General features: G+C 39.9%; 1 pseudogene; it reads right to left on the bottom strand.

Annotated features, from left to right (window-relative positions):
- Positions 1-17,602: 17,602 nt before the first annotated feature.
- On the bottom strand, positions 17,603-17,719 carry LOC132043089 (5S ribosomal RNA; annotated as a pseudogene).
- Between the last annotated feature and the right edge of the window lie 2,502 nt (positions 17,720-20,221).

Here is a 20,221-nt window from a genome sequence, read left to right as displayed (position 1 = left end):
CCAAGTCGTGGCAATAAATTTATAAGCCAAGGACAATTCTCCACCGCCACATATTCACGGACCACTTCCACCGTGAAATGGTCTGTGGAACACTTCCAGTGAGCCACCAAGTTGCCACCCGTTCCATGGTGGCCAAACAACATTTTCACAGTCCGTGAAATGGTTCAGGGTTCGTGGAAATGGCCGTGGCATGGTCTTAATCCGATTTACCGACCAGACGTATTCTTTCTGATTCGTTTGATGTCTAAACTTCGTACTCTTTTCCAAACATGTCTAAGAACTTATATAACTCTGAGATGCACCCATAGGCCTTATACACAACTTCCCAAATGATTCCCAATATGAGCTTACGACAAATGACTTAAGATGAAACTTTAATGTACAGCGAAAGACGAGATGTAACACATGCTTTCTCCAACAATCACTAGCTCTACATATGCGTCGCTAACCGAAGTCTAACCATAAGGTAAATCGTAACCTACCTAGTAGTCGAGCAGGAGCCACGAATAATCAATCTTTTTTCCTTGTCCTTTTGTTGCACCTCCAAATACTCAAAGTCTAATCATATTCGAATTCCATATTAGAAATCATGAAGAACAACACCTATATTGCTATACTTATCGCTTGGGTCAAATTCAACAATGGAGAAAGGGGGAAACGGCCTACAAGGGCAAAACGGTCATTTCAAAAGTGAAATATGCAATTCCATGCTCTAGGGGTTCAATCCTACTAAACAATTGCTAAAATAATTCAAGAATAGGCTGATTCCGAAATTCAAGTGAAAACCCCCCAATTTGGGTATGAACCCTAATTTGCCAACCTTCAAATTAATCAACATAAATGGAAGATTCAAGCCTATTAGCTATGAAATCATCAGATTCTATGATTAGATTAGTCAAACCTATCAACAATTTCCATTTAGAAGATAAGAACTCATTTCAAGATGTTATCATCAAAACCCATTTTCCCTTTTTGATTCTAATGGATTTCTAGCATGGATTCAAGCTTAGGAAGATTAAATCAATGAATACTAGGTTAGGAAACTTACCACAATGAAGATTCAGCCAAGAGCTCTTCACTTTGCCCCAAATATGCTTAGAAAGTAATGAATGAAATGATAGGGGTTTAAGGGTTTTATCCTAACCTTTAATGATTCTAGAATCGTATAATCCCGCTGCAGCGGTCACGAGTCCAGTACAGCGGGCTTGCGCTAGCGAGACCTATCTCGCTGCAGCGTATCCGCTACAGCTGATTACCATTTGTGGTAACGCCCCAGCCAAACTTCGATTACCCGCTATGGCGAGTCTGGTACCGCTACAACGAACACCAGACACAAAAAATCCTGGATTGTCACAAGTCCAACCCCAAAATCAGACAATCACCTGAGCCCACAGGTACAAACCAAACATGCATTCACATATAAAACCACGCTACGGACTCACTCGTGGTCTCGAAATTCCCAAAGGAGGTCTATTTGACCGAGTCAACACCCAATGGCCAAAGACCAACTTTCCAACCAATAGCCTAAAACACTCCCAAGTGCTTTGGGAGATGAATCGAACATCCTACTGAGTCACAATCGACCATCCAGACCTGTCGAAATCGACGGATTCCCGAAAAAGGTCCGTTTATCAAAAAGTCAACTATTGGTCAAACATTTTTCGCTTTAAAGCTCTAATTCGCACAAGTCATCATAAACCTCACTCGATCATCTCGGGAACCGAACCACCCATCCTCACGTCCAAATCGTACTCATAGGGCTCGGGGAAGGGTCAATTAAGGCAAAAGGGTCAAGAATGCTATAACGACTAAATAGGTCGTTACATGATGCAAGTAAAATATCAAAGATAGAAAGAAGACACAATTTGAATAACAATTGGACAATAACTAGAAGAACTAGTCCTAGTTACCTCCCAAAAGGATCAAAAGGCACCTATCCTATTCGAACAATCCTCAAGAGAATAGCCATCTCTTGCAAACCGTTAGATCAAACGGGATTGTTCAATTTGACTCCAAAATTAACACTAGTCATTCAAGACTAAAGGGTTTCAATAATATTCAATATTCAAAGATAGGTTCCCTTCAAAATGAATTACAAGCACCTTTAAATAAGGTTCTTAAAATATACTAGTTAAAAGAAATAAATGAAAGTGTAGTCTTCTAGGTGCATAGAAGACTACAAAATGCATACTCCTAGAAGCCTAGAAAGTCACTATACATTATGAAAGTCAAAATAGCCTTTAATAAGCCTAGAAAACACAAAAAGGGAAGCTTCCTTCGTTCACATTAGACCAGCCCCTCATGTTCACACTAGAGCTTCTAGAAGTCCTAATTTGGGTCGCTAGACTTGTTCTTTACGCTGAGGGCGGATCTTGGGCGAAATCCACATCCTCTCGAGCTTCAATTTGGGTCTCCTCGCCGTTGAACACTTGAGTCGTCACCATGGTAATTTGGATTGCATCATCCTCCTTTTCTTGGAAGAATTTCATCCTCGAAATTACAACATTAATATCAACCTCGACGCGGCATCAACCTCGGCCACATCATTATGGCACGAGTTGGATCATCATCATGGCTATATGGAATACACCATTCTCCCTCTTTTGAAAAAGAATTTGTCCTCAAATTCGATCCCGCCATGGATTTGGAAAGCCCAAGAAGAAGCATGAGCCAAGAAAACCTACCATCTTCATGGAGTTTGCAAGTCGTGGTCGCATACCACAATGATTTCCGGGGATCTTTCCAATGGCTCTCCACCGATTCACCTTAAAATACACTAAATTCTTTCCAAGGCTAAGTACAAAACAAGTAGAATAACTCGAGCGCCAATACGAAGTAATGTACAAAAGTCATCAATTCCAACAAGTTATAAACCTTATGATCAATTTCAAAAACAAAAATGGTCAACACATCAAACTTAGCATATGTCTCGCAAGCATATCTACTAGTAACTCGAATAGTAACAACAAACAAGAGTGACAATGATGTATCCAATTACTACAAGAGTACTCCGGAGAAGCATGAATCATGAGGTAAGAATATGTGCCATCATTGATCTTAGAAACATCAAAGAGATCAAACCATGTGTAATGACCCGGATTTCTCATACTTCTCTGCGCCTTTTCCTTTGACAAGATCCCACAAAAAAGTCAAATAAGCAATCAAACTTATCAAAGGAAGAATTTTACCTCTAAGATCGTGACTACTATCCCAAGATTCAAATCCATAACTTTCACATTTCAAGCTAAGGAACGTGGTGTAGCTTATCTCCAAGTGAGTGATCCATGTAAGGATCACAATCGGTAAGTAATAGACACTAGAACAAGCATCCACCATTCTACTTTCCTTTTCCGCTTCAAGTTTATTCACACCTAGACATTTCAACTCAAATTCTGCTCCTAGTGAGAACTCATCCTCACATTCTTCTTCACTATTAAAGAATTCTGCACTACTTTCCCAATTCTCTTTAAGATCACTTCCTACATGTCTAGCATACTCAAAGTCACACTTTAAGTCCTCCACATCACAAAAGCTCCTAAAACAATCATGACCCTCATCATACGCAAACAAATAGTAAAGAAAGTGCTACTTAGGTCACTTCACCATCAATAAGTTCACTTTCACAATCATGAATACTATTAAGCACAAGATCACGATTTGGACCACACAAAGAAGATTTATTACTTAAGCAACTTCCCACACTTTCCTTTCCAAGACAATGTCCTTTATCAAGTGAACTATCCAACAAGGAGTTAATTCCATCACAAGAAAGAGTATTAAGAAACTCAAACTCATCATTAAACAAACAAGCATCTCCAAGTAAAAATAGTTTCACAAGAAAGGTCTACAAGTTCACATCATCATTGAATTCCACATAGAACTCATCATTTAAGTCAATTTCATTATCATGCGCATAACATTAGAAAGACTCAAAGATGAATTGCTTTCTTCCTTATCAAACATGGTGGTGTGCCTAATTCCAAACAATCACATTTATGGCCAACAATTCCATCATATCCAGAATAATCATCAACTAATAATGGAATATTACTCACACACAAAGGTTCAATTGCTTTCTAAAGACAAAACATTAAAATCAATCAACTTGTTTTTACTCCTTCCAACCACGAAGTTAAATGCTCATTAAGACTCTCATCACAAGTATCAACACTAGTTTTCATCACATCAAACTCACACGGTTTCGGGATCACCGAAACAACTGGTATCTCCACAAAGATTCATTCGGATCATCCAAGACAAAGAAGATTTTAAGCCCAAACAAGATAATTTCTTAGTCATACTCACACAATCAACATGCTTAACATTAGTATCTAAAGTCGGTTTAGAAGTACCTTTAGGCTCACAAGATTGATCTTCTTTTTTGCTTGAAGTCCCTTTTGGACAATTCTTGCTCTTCCGAAATTGTTGCATCCTTTTGATGAGTTTCCATTGTATGAGGCTCATTCTCAAGATTGTTTCCAATGATGCCTAAAAAAGAATTCAAACAACTAGAGGAAAAGAAACATTGTGAGTGTTAGAGTGAAGAACTTCATCTCTCATTATTTTTCTTTTCTCTCATGTTCTTTTCAATTCCATTCTCTTGTTTCTTTTGTAGCGGCCCACTCATTCCGATCAACCGGACTTCCCATTTTGCATGGCATTACACTCCCCTATAGGCATAGAAAAGACATATACACTATTGGGATTTTCTTTCGGAAGTGGGAATGGAAAGAGAGGCCATCCTTCCTCGTCCATGACATACCTTATCCTACATTTGGAACGTCGTGTTTTCGAAACCGAGGGATGTCCAAAGCATAAGTGACTTATTTTTAGGGGGAAACACATCACATTGGACCGTTTCAACATAATCTCCATGAGATATTACCACCTTGACCATCCACTCAACTTGATACCCATTATAGTCATATGGATATCTCTTTTTTAACCCATGTCAAATTCAACCAATCAGCCGCGTAAGAGAGATAAATGTGGAGTCACACAAATCGTCAAGCTCTAGATCAAAGCCATTATACCCATTCACCTTCAATTTTTGAAACCTTGGCTTAGGCAATCTCTCTCCTTTTCTTGGAAATAGTGGTCCTCTCCTTTGTGTAAGCCATCTAGTTCTTACTTCCGATTGAACGGGTTTAATCCTCATTTCACCTTGGTCCGTCATACCTGCATAACAAAGCTCAAAAAAAAAAAAAAAGGTTATGAGTTAAAAATCACCTTACTCACTCCCTTACTTTATTTGGTTGGCGCTCGGTTCACTCAATGGTACAATAGGTTTGGTTCACTCCGTCTAGTACTTGGCTTCCTCGAATTGACCAACTCTATTCAATCTCCCAAATTATACAAAAGATGCTACCTCTTCGGGATTAGAGTGAGATTATGGACTCTATAGTCGGACGACTCTTTTAATTGTGGCGCACTTGAGTCAAACAATTCACGACGAGTTAAAACGAGAAAAGCTTGAAAAATTAGCACGAGCTCGAAACTAGTAAACTTTGAGTAGGTAATTACTCAATGGATACTAGCTAGAAGTTATGTCACAAAGAAAGGATTAAGAAACTTCCCAACCCCCTTAAAATGTGCAAGGCGACCCTAAGTCTTGCTAATTAATATCCTTTGACCAACTTGTCTTGGAATTTAATTACTACAAGTTTCAATGTAGCTTCTCGCCCCAAAAGATGACTAGGGACTTGCACACTTGACTTCTCATTTTCCCAAGAGGTGATTAGGAACATGGACACTTTTTGCTCAAAAGTCTTCCCAATTGACTTGGGAACTTGTGTCAATTAATGGTTTGACTATTTGTTTGCCTCTGCTCCCTTTCACACACTCCAAACTGATTTTTGACTTCTCTAATGAGTGCAGCCCCTTTCTCCACGTTTTGGAGGGTTCAATGCACCAACTCATTGGGGAATCAACTCTTGACTAGTCCCTTTGACTTCCAAAACTCTTGAAAGCCGAACTTATCACCAAAATTAGATCAAACAAAGTTAGTAAATCAAATTATCAAGAACACACATGAATATTCATAAAATATTTATGAACACTCAAGAACACAAGTATTCAAAACATCAAAAATCGATTCACCAAATAGATCAAGAACAAAATACTCCAAATCTTTCCAATTTTTGGATTCTTGCCCTTCTTAACTAGGAGAAATCAACCCAACAACTTTCAACCCTCAATTTCAACCTCTTCTATAGGACCCACTTTGAGTCTTCAAGTTTCAAGGTCTAACAATAGTGGAAATTGAAAATCTAACTTTAATTAACTCAAAACTTCAGATTTAGAACCTAAGAACTCTAAGGAACTTGAATCTAACACTAGAATCAACAACAAAACAAGGAATTCAAACGAATTTTGGATTTTTTTTTCCAGTTTTTTTTTTTTTTTGTGAATACCAAACCCAAGACTAGATTTGTTGGAACAAATCTATAGATACCAAATGATGCAAGAAAAATATCAAAGATAGAAAGAAGACACAATTTGAATAACAATTGGACAATAACTAGAAGAACTAGTCCTAGTTACCTCCCAAAAGGATCAAAAGGCACCTATCTCGAACAATCCTCAAGAGAATAGCCATCTCTGCACTCAAGTATTAGATCAAACGGGGGTTGTTCAATTTGGACTCCACCAAATTAACACTAGTCATTCAAGACTAAAGGGTTTCAATAATATTCAATATTCAAAGATAGGTTCCCTTCAAAATGAATTACAAGCACCTTTAAATAAGGTTCTTAAAATATACTAAAAAGAAATAAATGAAAGTGTAGTCTTCGAGGTGCATAAAGACTACAAAATGCATACTCCCTAGAAGCCTAGAAAGTCACTATATACATTATGAAAGTCAAAATAGCCTTTAATAAGCCTAGAAAACACAAAAAGGAAGCTTTCGTTCACGTTAGACCAGCCCCTCATGTTCACACTAGAGCTTCTAGAAGTCCTAATTTGGGCTGCTAGACTTGTTCTTTACGTAGAGCGGATCTTGTATCGAAATCCACGTCCTCTCGAGCTTCGGTTTGGGTCTCCTCGGCTTGAACACTTGAGTCGTCACCATGGTAATTTGGATTGCATCATTACAGCTATAGCGAACCAATACCTCGCTATAGCGGGTCCGCTACGGTGGATTTGGTACCGCTACAGCAGACACCAGAATTTTTTAGTTTTTCACAAACACAATCTCGATATCCGACAATCACTCGAGACCCCCTAGATACGAACCAGACATGCATTCGCATATAAAAATACGCTACGAACTCACTCGCGATCTCAGAATTCCCAACGAAGGTCTATTTGACTAGGTCAACACTCAATGGACAAATAGTATCTTTCAAACCAATAAGCCAAAATCCTCTCACGTGCCTTGGGAATCGAATCGAACATTCCTCCAAGTCACCATCGACCATCCAGACCTCTGAAATGGATGAATTTTCGAAAAAGGTCCATTTACCTAAAAGTCAACTATTGGTCAAACTTTTTTTCACTTTAAGGCTCTATTTCATAAAAGTCATTATAAATCTAGTCCGATCACCTCGGTAACCGTACCACCCATCCCCGTGAGTCAAAATTATACTAATAGGGCTCGAGAAAGGGTCAACGGGGGTAAATGGGTGGAAAGTTCACATCAGATACCAATTAAACAATCGTTCATCCTCGAACGAAGAATGAGAGTACGAAAGCTGACGGTAACTAAGGAATCTCTAATAAAACAACACGGAAGCCTCCGCGGCACGAAGTTTGCCAAAATCTTTACTGGAATTCTGATTCGATATAACCATGTCTCTGAATGCGAGCGATAGGTCTCACAAATATTTCGCAAACAACACAAACTTTTAGATATAGACACAATCATAGCCCACTCTGAACCAGTAAAATATTTTGATTCTGCTACCTTTCTTTCACCCTTCTAAAGTTGTTCTTCGCACCACGATTTCTTAAAACCACATAACACAAGCCCGAAACCATGACTTACTCTTGCCAGAAATGAATTCTTGCTTTATCGGAGCACTCTAAGCAATTCCATCAAACTGATCTTACTCATAGCTGACTTCGCTGGTTCCAAGTCTCCTTAAACCTTCAAATCACAATACAGGAAGCATACCACTGAATGCCTCGCCAAGATAAGTCCGTAGGAAACCATCTGGTCACTCTAAAGACCTTTCGGAACCATAGTACCTCCTCAAATCATTACCAAGTATCGACATAAACCATACTATCTGTCCGAATAGCTGTTCTTGGTAAAATATCATCAACTCCACTCACAAACCCTGATAAAGCTCGAAAAAACTGTCATACCTCAAATCTGAACTGAAGCTCATCGAATCCGTGAAGGTGATTTACTGGGAACCCATAAGTCCTCCTGGAAATATAAACATAGACCATCAAGCTTTAATCGAACAATTCGGACCCGAAATAAATGTACAACCCCTGAATACTACCAATAGTCACTTGAACTGACTCCAAATTTTTGAAACCAAATCACAGTCCTACCACACATCTGTGGCGGCCAATTCAACTCTTTTCCTCTTGCAAAATCGATCATGTCTGTCACCCTCGACTCTAAAAGCTGATTCCTATCCAAGGTGTCAACTTAGTACCGAAGAACTACACCTTATGATTGCAACCTTCATGTTTCTCAACATTTACCCGATATGCAAATCTGGTACAACCCTGAACTGCTCGACGCAAAACCTGTAGCCTCATATAATACCCTTTAACCATCGAATCTTCCATTACAACACCTCGATATGCCAATAACAAATCCGAAAGTATCAATTCTTACAACTACAACTCTAAGCCTCTCACAACTACTCCCAAGTCCTTAATATCCAAAATTGCTCACCAAACCTATCCAGTCAATATTACTAGTAACATAACACCCATACCACGAATACGGCCTCATCTTGAAAATATAACTTTAGCCCTCACATAATAGGGACTTCCACAATTCCTTTCCCTTAAACCACACTAACTCATCCACTGAAGTGTGTTGCAAAATTACCTAACTGTGTCCCAATTAAGCCACTTCCATAAGCCTTAACGTGTCGGTAACCTGAAATTTGCTTCTCACTAGTCGCTGATCATGAAACCTCACTAAACTCTGTCATATCACTTAGTCCACTTCTGTAGACTTCTTTCTTTAAGCTTACTCAACAACCATACCTTATTTGAATTATGCAAGACAACAACACCACAAACTATATAGACCCAAGTCATTTTCGCAGATGTACCTCATTCTTACCGATTCTCGATCAACTATACCTTTTCTTGACTCTTCAATTCCCTAATTCCAATCAAATCCCAATCATTGTCACCGTCTAACCATTACTCGAACCCACTCAATAGAATACCGTATAATCATAAGCCTTGCAAACTGGCCGAGTCAATGTTGGAGATGGTAGCATATCACACACTCTACAAACTAGGTTTCCCTTAACGCACTCAATTTTAAAACTGAAATACCCTCTAAATCTAGCATATCACATACACAGTCCTACTACTGTCCCCACGTACCTCCACCAAGGTGCCTTTGCTCAAATTCCCTCAACTCAAATTCCAAAATTTTCTCTACAACTCGAATTTATTCAAACCTCATTACTGATTTACCATTTCGAACATTCCAATTGTCAAACCAAAACACCTCTAACCATTCGCGTAATTATCCTTTTTCATTTGATCAACTCCACCGAGTAGCACACCAGTAGTAGTAGGAACTAGTCAAAACTCGCATAACAGGTACAAGGTTCTCAACCCTAATCCAATATTAGATGCAACACCCGATATATCCTTGAGTATTAAAACTTCGCACTTGTCCACACTTGAGTCATTCGTATTAGTCACCTACTGGTTCCCATTGGCCCACGGCATAACCAAACATACCGACTCAACACCGAACCCTATGCATATTCTACCATGAATACCCGCAATATAAGTTTCAAATCAACTGGCCCCTGATCCCACGATATCCCTACCATTCCTCTAAACACTAAGACCCGGCGAATATACCTTTTACTGAAGGACCAGGCCCACGGCTGCCCAATATCTTAAGTCTCCACTCATCACAAATAACCTTGATTTCTGATCTAGAACCGATAACCACTTTTTTGAAAGAACCTATAACCACTACCATATAGTCACGTCGAAGTCTAACTTAGCTTTTCACGACCGAATATGAAATCCACTCTCGTACTAATTGCAACCTTATCCTGGTAACCACGTCAGATACTAATTTTTTCCTTCCTAATAACGGATCAATCTAACCAAATCCTCTTCCTTACGCCTCCGTCCTATTAACACGAAAAGTACTCATACCAAGATACCCTAAGTAATCTTACTTCGCTACACGTTCCTCACAAAAATCATCCTTCATGTCCTTATTGTCAACTTCTCTTCTCTATTACCTGCGGTCACCATACTTTTGCCCAAATTCGATGATCCTTACCAAACTTACACCCGTTCCACGCACACCATCATAATTCCTTGATGAAGTTGAAACTTTTACTGAATTCAGTCATATCATCAAACAAATCACTCTAGTTAAGCGATAAATGCACTTTTGCAACTTCCGAGCAACCCATTGCTGAAACATGGAGATCATTTGACCCTCTGTACCCTCTCTCCCATTTCTCAAGAAGCCCCCCATAATAAAAAAGTCTTAACCACGATCCCACACAACTGAATCCTCAAGCCATAGCTAGAAACTGAACTTGGTCACGCGTCCAAATCAGGATGACACATCTCGTACCATACCACAACACGTCATAACAAAACCGTTCACATAATAACTTAAGGATGAGTTTCCACCATTCGTGAGAGAATAAGACAACGATATTCAGTACCAATTGGAATCGACTAGATACCAATTAGAATTAAGTAGCACGAAAGGAATGGAAGAAATGAAAGTTTCCTAAATGTCCTATAGCCTCTCACAGATAAGTACGGAGCTCATCATACCTATCCGCAAGTCTCTACTAGACATGCTCTTGTACTTATAGACCGGGTAACCTAGGGCTCTAATACCAACTTGTCACAACCCAAAATCTCTTAGTCGCGTGGGCATCTACCATTTTCGACCTTGGTAGGCGAACCCTTCCCTTACCCAATATACAAACTATAAATGCGGAAGAACAATGTAATTAATAGTAAATCTCAATATCAATTAAAAAGAATAAGTGCGGAATACATATTCTACCTAAGGCATCTGGTCTAAGTTAGTACAAGAGCTACTACCAATCACATAGGTGTGAATATATAATAAGAACTATCTAAATGTTGCCATACAAGGCTCATAAAATACAAAAGAATACTGCCTGAAAGTAGATGAAAAGTATACGAAGAATGGAAACTCGGGCTGCAGATCTGGTAGTAGCTCACCCTAAGTCTCCAACAACACCGTTCTGAGAAAACACTCTTGAGGATCAGAATTAGAACCTGTCACAGACTCTACACCCCGAAAAGGAGTGTAGAAAGATAGCATTAGTACAAACAACACGTACTGAGTAGGCATCATAGGCCGACAATAGTTAGTTCACACATATAAAGGAAGAGACTAAAGAATAGACATGCTCACAATCAAGTATAGGCACAGCACAGTCCAAGAATAAGAACTCAAGTACAGAAGGATCAAGTAGCAGAATCATACCAAGCTCAGCTCATATCAGAGTATCATGAAAGATGAGAATGAATACAATGCAAAATATCAATGAATAATGATAACATATCAAATCAATCGTGCCACACATGGACACATCTCTCGATATTAGTAATAAGTCAAGTTCTTTCCTCTATCCAAGGTAATACCCAATAAGTGAGGGACAGCAGTTTCACAATTATGATAAGCCGACTAAGTATCAAGTCTAATATCACACACGTGACAACAAGCCAATAGATCACAACAAGGCAACAAGGCAACAAGCCCACAATCAAACAACAGTACCAACCTAGGTAATTAGTCCCAACTTCATACTCGAAGGCATAACTGCTTTCTCCGACAATCACTAACTCTACATATACTTTGCTAACCGATGTCTAACCATAAGATAAGCCATAACCTACCTGGTAGCCGAGCAGGAGCCACGAAGAATCACACCTTTGCCTTGCCCTTTCGTAGCGCCTCCAAATACTCAAAGTCTATCCATAATTGAGTTTTAGATTATAAATAAGGAAGAACAACACCCATATTGCTATACTTATCTTTTGAATCAAATTCAACTATCGGAAAGAAGAAATGGGCCCACAAAGGTAAAATGGGTATTTCGAAAGTGAAATATGCAATTCGACATTCTAGGAGTTCAATCCTACTAATCAATTGCTAAAATAACTCAAGAATGGGTCAATTTCGCTATTAAAGTGAAAACCCACAATTTATATCACGACCCAAACCGATGAGCCGTGACGAGTGCCCGACCACTACTGACCAAGCACCCTCTTAGACTCGTATTTGCTTCTTACTGAGTAACCTGGTGGCCCATAAACAATCTATAACTGAGCTATGCTGTCTCCTGAACAATCAATACAAGAAACACCATCTCGGGAACTCATGGCCAGTGCATACATATAAACATAAACACTGAGAGTAGTAGTGCAAGCCGATTAGGCCGCTACATATAATGTACAACAAAACAAGCGCCGATAAGACTGCATAACAACACGGCTACATATCACTGTCTACAGACCTCTATGGAATAAAGACTATAGAAAAGACAGGACAAGGCCCATGTCATACCCATATACCCCTATATCAAGATACCATACCAAAAGGGCTGCAACTCCGGATCAACAGAGAGCACTAACTGCCGCTGAGAGGAGATCCTACTAGTCTGGATCGTCTAGCTGGCTACCAGATCCTGCGGGCATGAACCCAACTTCCACAAGAAAGGACGTCAGTACAAACAGTATACTGAGTATGTAAGGCATGAATAATATCATAATGAGAGACATAAAGCACAACATAAAGTAAAGAGATAACTCAGATCTGATTGCCTCATAAGGCAGATATCATGCATGCTAACTTTAACTTTTAAACGACATCATAAATATATACAAGTAAACTGCCCGACCATATAGGTACGGTGTTATCATTATTAGCCCGCGTCCGGGCCTCTCGCATCCGGGTATAAAAATCCAGAACATTGCAAGGTAGCGTGTACGCCCGCCATGTAGGCACGGTGTTACTAAAATACATACATATTTATTAAGCATGCATGAGAGCCCAATCAGAAGCTACAACCTCTTCGGAGTGACGTAAGGTCCTAATCTCCGATTACATTATGGAACAGTCATCATCGCTATACCTCATCTTGAAGGAACAATGGTCATAAGGTGAGGTCAACCATGATAAATTAAGTTAAGAAAATTGTGAAATAAACTCAATAGTCTCATAATAGCATTAAACCATAAACTTTGAAACTTCTAGAAATAGGATCACCATCATTGTCATCATAAAACATACTCATCTTCAACGTCATAAGAAACTCTTGGAATCATGAATCTCTAGATTTTGGAGATAAGGACATTATGGAAACATATATGAATACATAAGCAAGGAATCATTCCTTTTAAAAGAAAGGGACTAGCCTTAACATACCTTTCGGTCTCCTTAGCAATTCAACGTTTATCCTTCAGGGCTCATAAATCTACATATAAACCATTCATACTATGGTTAGGCTCAATGTCATATACTCATCCTAAGTCTTGGATTTAATTCCATTTTAAGTCTGCCGAAATTCGGGCAAAGATCTCTCCTGTTTATATGCCTAGCTCGAAATCACAACTCAACAACCAACAACAACAACAACAATTCCAACATCAACAATATCATTACCAACACCATTATATTCCATAAAACATCCCGTACGATGTTTTCCAAGCTTTCCAATTAACCAACTCATTATAAGATTGTTTAATACCTTTACCTCCGTAAATATACCGAAACTAATATTAATAAGGAGAGATTCATACCTTACTCCCTCTAATATTGTAATATCTTCACTTTCCTCCTCGAATTTGAGCCAAAACTTATCGCTATACTATTTTATAATTGCAAGTATACGCTGTCTGGACCAGAATTCGGGGATTATACTTGATTTGCTGTAAAATTTTGTGTGTGGAAATTGTGGGAATATTCCAGAGGTTTGGGATGCCTTGGAGAATGTTTTATTGAGGAAATAAGGGGGTAATCCCTTTATATAACGTCTCAGGCTTGGGTTGCACTGGCCTAAAAATTGCTCAGCGCGTTCGCGCCACCCCCTGGCGCGTTCGCAGACCATTTTCCTATCCTGCCAGCCCGACTTGTAATGCCCATAACTCTTTACTCCGATCCCGTATCGATGAGCTATTTGTAGTGTTGGAAACTAGACTTCGTGAACTTCACTTTAGGCTCTTGCTTTGCCTTAAAACTCTTCGTATACTAAAAGGTATCCTCTCCTTGAGTAGGGTTAAAATTATCCCTCATACTTTCTCCAAAGTCCATACTTGAAACAACTAACACTTACGAATTTCAACGTACAGAACTACGGGGTGTAACATTCTTCCCCCCCTTTAAAACATTCATCCTCGAATGTTGTAGTTGTAAATCCATGACGTTTTCATTGATTCCTTGAAGTGATTGCCCTTCTCCTAGATTCCGATCGCCTTATCTGGTTATCGTTCTCCTTCCACTAATGTAGTTCTGACCCGCAACTGCTATGGCTACCCGTTGACTTGCGAGTACCCCTTTTTACTTGCTGGTAGACAATCCTCTCGTTCAACTATGGCACTTTCCTTTGTTTGCTTCTTTGGTTCTAGTTTGGGCTATCCCTTCTCATACTCATCGATCCTGCGTACGCACCACTTTATCTCTTTGTAGTCCATTGATCAGACCCCTTGATTTCCTCACCGTCCTTATTATTCCTCATAGCAGGGTTACACTTATGATAATCAATAATCATAGTTCAAACTAATTCATAGCTCAAAATATCATATCTTCGAGCTCATATGGGAACTTTTAATTGTTTTTTTTTCAAATCTTTGTAATGTCGATTTATAAGCGTAGGACTAGGACAACTCTCACTTCACCACAACTTTCTTCCAACACAAGTGTACTTATTCTTGATTCCCTTATACCTGTGATCACTTAATTAGCCTTTATTCTTCGCTAGCTTTCCCGCGTTGCCCTTGTACAATATTGTTAGGCAGTTCCTTACGATGATTATTCATATAGTTCTATAATACGTGCTTCCGCATTTGGCATTGCTGGTGACTTGTAAGATACCCTTTAATCCCTGGCAGCACTGCTATCTTGCTACCCATAAGCACACTACCTTCCTCCTCTTTGAAGATCGCCGCACTGCCTATAATTATTCTTTTTGCTAGGATCCCCACTTCTCCTGGCACTAGGATTCTCCTTTTCCTGTGACCCAATTGTCCTTTGTATTCATTCATTTTCATTCCTTTTCATTCGGATGGTTTGCAACCCCTTCTTATCCTCTTTGTTACCTTTCTGAATATGTCACTGCGTATTTGGATGCGGTCTATTTTCTCCGGTACGAGCGATTCAAACCAAGGTCTAGAGACATCATATCTCACATCCCAGAGAATCGTTCTTTCTTACTTGCTAATCCCCTTACTTTCCTAGCGTACTTTCTTTCCCATACCTGTCCCTTAATATACTTAATTTCAGATCGGTTTCTGCTTTCTCCTGATACATGCTCAATATATCAGTACATTTCGAACTTTGTCTTCTTCAAGCTAATACTTTTCTCTCTTTAGAATTTTGGGAATGTCATAATTCATTTCAGGACTAAATCTGCTCTTCTCCCCCCCTGCCCTCCCCTTTTTAAGGATGTTCTTATACACTAGTAACCTTTGAATTGTGATCATCTTTGATAATTGCCTGGTTGACCTTAACGATCCTCCCACTTTTCGATTCTTTATAATGCCGGAATTCCTTTCATTGCATGGTTTGGCCTATTTTTTTTTCTTCCTGCTGGTCAAAGTCTAGTATTAATCAAATGCTCATGCATATCAATTCCACTACAAGTGCCTCCTTTATTGTCTTTCCACTTCTACCCTTTTATGACTAGTAATTCCCTGAGTAATGGGGACAGCGGAACTCATTAGGCTCTTTATGGAATGCCTGCTTATACCTCACTTCCTTAACCCTAGTCTCTCTTTTTCCATGACCATCTTCTTAACACCCTTGAAATCCTTCTTGCTCTGGGTTCCCAATTCCGATTTACGTCTATATTGTACCGTTAAAAGTTAATATTCAACACCATCCATTCCCACGGCTCATCGCTTCATCTTCTTAGCTTATTTGTCCCGTAATTCTCCCTAATTACTTATTTACATCACCGCTATACATCATAGTCCTTCCGGTGTTCTGCCACTTCTTGTCTTTATCATGAAATCCTTACCAAGTACGTTCTTTTCTTTCTTCTTCTGCTCAAGCCTTCATCTTTCTTGTTGTCGCCACTGCTGGGTCATATTAATAAATATTCCTTGGGTAACATTATTTCCCCTATAATCTAATCTCTATACCCTTTACAGAGGTTCTTATCCCCTGTCACTGATATATTGCCTCCTAGTCAGCTTTGTTAACTTATTATGCTCTCTCCTGTTCTTGGTGATTGTTCGATTTTCTTCAATCAATCCATTAGTGTAATTTTCTTACTTTCGTCCGAAGGGGTTTTGAGTTTCTTCACTCCTAAATGCTCTTTTCCACTTGCTATGTTATAACATTGGCCCTGGAGTTCGTAAAATATCCTTTTAAAAGTGCACATCCGTGCTATCTTTGAGTTATCTCTTTGAAAGGGCTTCTCCGTTTCCGAGGTAGTGTGGCATGTTATTAAGACTATGCATTCGCTTCTTCGGATGTCCCTCAAACATCAGAAACTCTTTAGCATCTTTGCCAAATCCCGCTTATTCTTTCCCAATTCACATTCCTGTTTGTTGTTATTGCTCTTCAGTCCCACTTATCAAAATATATCTGCAAACCCTCTACATTTGTCTTTTATTCCACGCTACCATGCTCCAGTTCCTTCGTATACTTACTTTTGAAATTCGCTCAACTGGTCCTTTACCTCGACCGTCGTCCCAAACTCTCTCTCTCAGATACTTTACTTGACCCTTGTTGGCATCATGCTTCCGTTGCTTACACTTCTCCTTTTCTCAGGGCATCCTAATCTTCTTACTCTTGTATAGTCACTTTCTTCTTTTCCTTGGTGTTACCGCATAGGCTTGTCCAACTTTAACTTTTAGAGAAAATAATGTCCACTTGCTCTGTAGAACTTGCCACTTGAACTTCAATACCCTGTTCAATCCGTACCCTTAACATATCGCAACGTCAATTATCGGGGCACAAATACTGGTTAACGTCACCGCACATAAAACATCGTATATACCTCTACTAACACCTTTTTTACCAAGTATCCCCAATACTATTTAAGCTCGTCCTAATTCTGTAGCCATAATACGTTTTCTCTCTCTTAGCCAAGCCGGTCCATCTCATCTTTCAATCATTTAGAATTTCCAACCGTGAGGTTCACACGCTTCTAATTTCCCTCAGGCTATTCTAGGTCCTCGTCCTTCTCTTATGTCTGGATCTGCAGGACTTCTTAGCACACTTCCCAGGGGGTCACCCATCCTAGTACTACTCTTGTCCAAGCACGCTTAACCTCGAAGTTCTGATGGGATCCTGTGCATTAGTGCTGGCATGATCGCATCCATCTGCTGCGTGGCCTTTATCATATGACCTAAAACAAGTTGAAGTTCTAACGGGTCCCAATAAAATCCTGGTAATGCATCTCCCTCTGGATTGGAAAAGCCCCTCACTCTCCTGACCGAGCGAATGCTGGTTTAGCCTTTGGAACTCCCGATAATAGCCATCAATCAACACATACAACTGCTTTCCATTCCTAATGCCAAGATTCCTAGTGGCGGCCAAAAATATCTTAGTCGCAGTTACCTATAAGTACTTTGGTTTTCGGTTCCTTTAGAACTCCATTGGTCAGCTATTACCGATATCCTGCAATAATTGTACACATAAGAAACTTTAATAAAAGACTCATATACCTGTAGCCGGCCTGTCCTGATCTTGGTCTGGAGGGCTGTAAAGTGAAGTATCCTCCTCAACGTCCTCCCGCCATCTACTGGTCTGGCCCTCCTCATCTGCCCCGTTCGAATCCGATGGGTACAAATATCCTAGCAACTCCTGATTTACCGAAGGCCAAGATAAAGGGCTAGAATACTCGATAACGCTCACAGGTGTGGCTGCTCTAACATAATGCTCCACCATAGGAGAAGAAGGAGGGGTCAACTCTGGTACAGCCTCGGGAGTCACCTCCACCGGCGTCTCATATGAACCTTCAGACGGGTCCATTTCGTAACTATCTTCCGACGGGTCCTCCTCTATGGAAGTCAGAAACTCTGGGGGGATCGTCTTAGGATCCTCGGAAGGGTCTGTCTCAATAGAATAGCTAGGACTCCTCCCACTCAGTCCTGGGCCTGGAGTCCCGAATCCATCCTGGGGGCTTCCTAGCACCCCTGCTATCTGAAGCCGATCTCTTCATCTCTTATCAAGCTGCACCTACCTACAGGAAAAGAGGGTCAGAAACGATCTTTCCTAGACTCTGGCTTTATCGCACGATCTAAGATAGAAGGAAAGGTCAATGATTCCTAAATGCCCCGCAGCCTCCTGTTTATAAGTGTGGCCGGCTTCACACCCATAAACAGGACTCTACAGGACACGGTCTGTAGATAACCCTCGGACGAACTACTCTGATACAACTTTTGTCGCGACCCAAATCGATAACCCATGACGAGTGCCCGACCATTACTGACCAAGCACCCTCTTAGACTCGTATTTGCTTCTTACTGAGTAACCTGGTGGCCCATAAACAGTCTATAACTGAGCTATGCTGTCTCATAAACAATCAACACAAGAAACACCGTCTCAAGAACTCACGGACAACGCATACATATAAACATAAATACTGAGAGTAGTAGTGCAAGCCGATTAGGCCGCTACATATGATGTACAACAAAACAAGCGCCGATAAGGCGGCATAACATCACGGCTACATATCACCGTCTACAGACCTTAATGGAATACAAACTGTAGAAAAGACAGGACAAGGCCCCTGTCATACCCATATACCCCTATATCAAGATAGCATACCAAAAAGGCTGCTGCTCTGGATCACTGGAGTGCACTGACTGCCGCTGAGAGGAGATCCTACTAGTCTGGATCGTCCGTCGGCTACCCGATCTCGGGGCATGAACGCAGCGTCCATAAGAAAGGACGTCAGTACGAACAGTGTACTGAGTATGTAAGGCATGAATAATATCATAATGAGAGACATGAAGCACAACATAAAGTAAAGAGATAACCTGTAGATCCGATTGCCTCATAAGGCAGATATCATGCATGCTAACTTTAACTTTTAAACGACATCATAAATATATACAAGTAAACTGCCCGACCATATACGTACGGTGTTATCATCATTAGCGCGCGTTCAGGCCTCTCGCATTCGGGGCATAAGCTGTCCACTGCAGTGGTGTGTCTGCCCGGCCATGTAGGCACGGTGTTACTAAAATACATACATATTTATTAAGCATGCATGAGAGCCCAATCAAAAGCTACAACCTCCTCGGAGTGACGTAAGGTCCGTAATCTCCGATTACATTATGGAACAGTCATCATCGCTATACCTCACCTTGAAGGAACAATGGTCATAAGGTGAGGTCAACCATGATAAATTAAGTTAAGAAAATCATGAAATAAACTCAATAGTCTCATAATAGCATTAAACCATAAACTTTGAAACTTCTAGAAATAGGATCATCATCATTGTCATCATAAAACATACTCATCTTCAACGTCATAAGAAACTCTTGGAATCATGAATCTCTAGATTTTGGAGATAAGGACATTATGGAAACATATATGAATACATAAGCAAGGAATCATTCCTTTTAAAAGAAAGGGACTAGCCTTAACATACCTTTCGGTCTCCTTAGCAATTCAACGTTTATCCTTCAGGGCTCGTAAATCTACATATAAACCATTCGTACTATGGTTAAGCTCAATGTCATATACTCATCCTAAGTCTTGGATTTAATTCCATTTTAAGTCTCAAAATTCTAGGCAAAGATCTCTCCTGTTTATATGCCTAGCTCGAAATCACAACTCAACAACCAACAACAACAATAACAATTCCAACAT

This window comes from Lycium ferocissimum, unplaced genomic scaffold (assembly GCF_029784015.1).
Source record: "Lycium ferocissimum isolate CSIRO_LF1 unplaced genomic scaffold, AGI_CSIRO_Lferr_CH_V1 ctg2090, whole genome shotgun sequence".
Lineage (NCBI taxonomy): Eukaryota > Viridiplantae > Streptophyta > Magnoliopsida > Solanales > Solanaceae > Lycium > Lycium ferocissimum.
The sequence above is the reverse complement of the archived record's forward strand: the minus strand, read 5'-3'. Positions and strand labels throughout refer to the sequence as shown.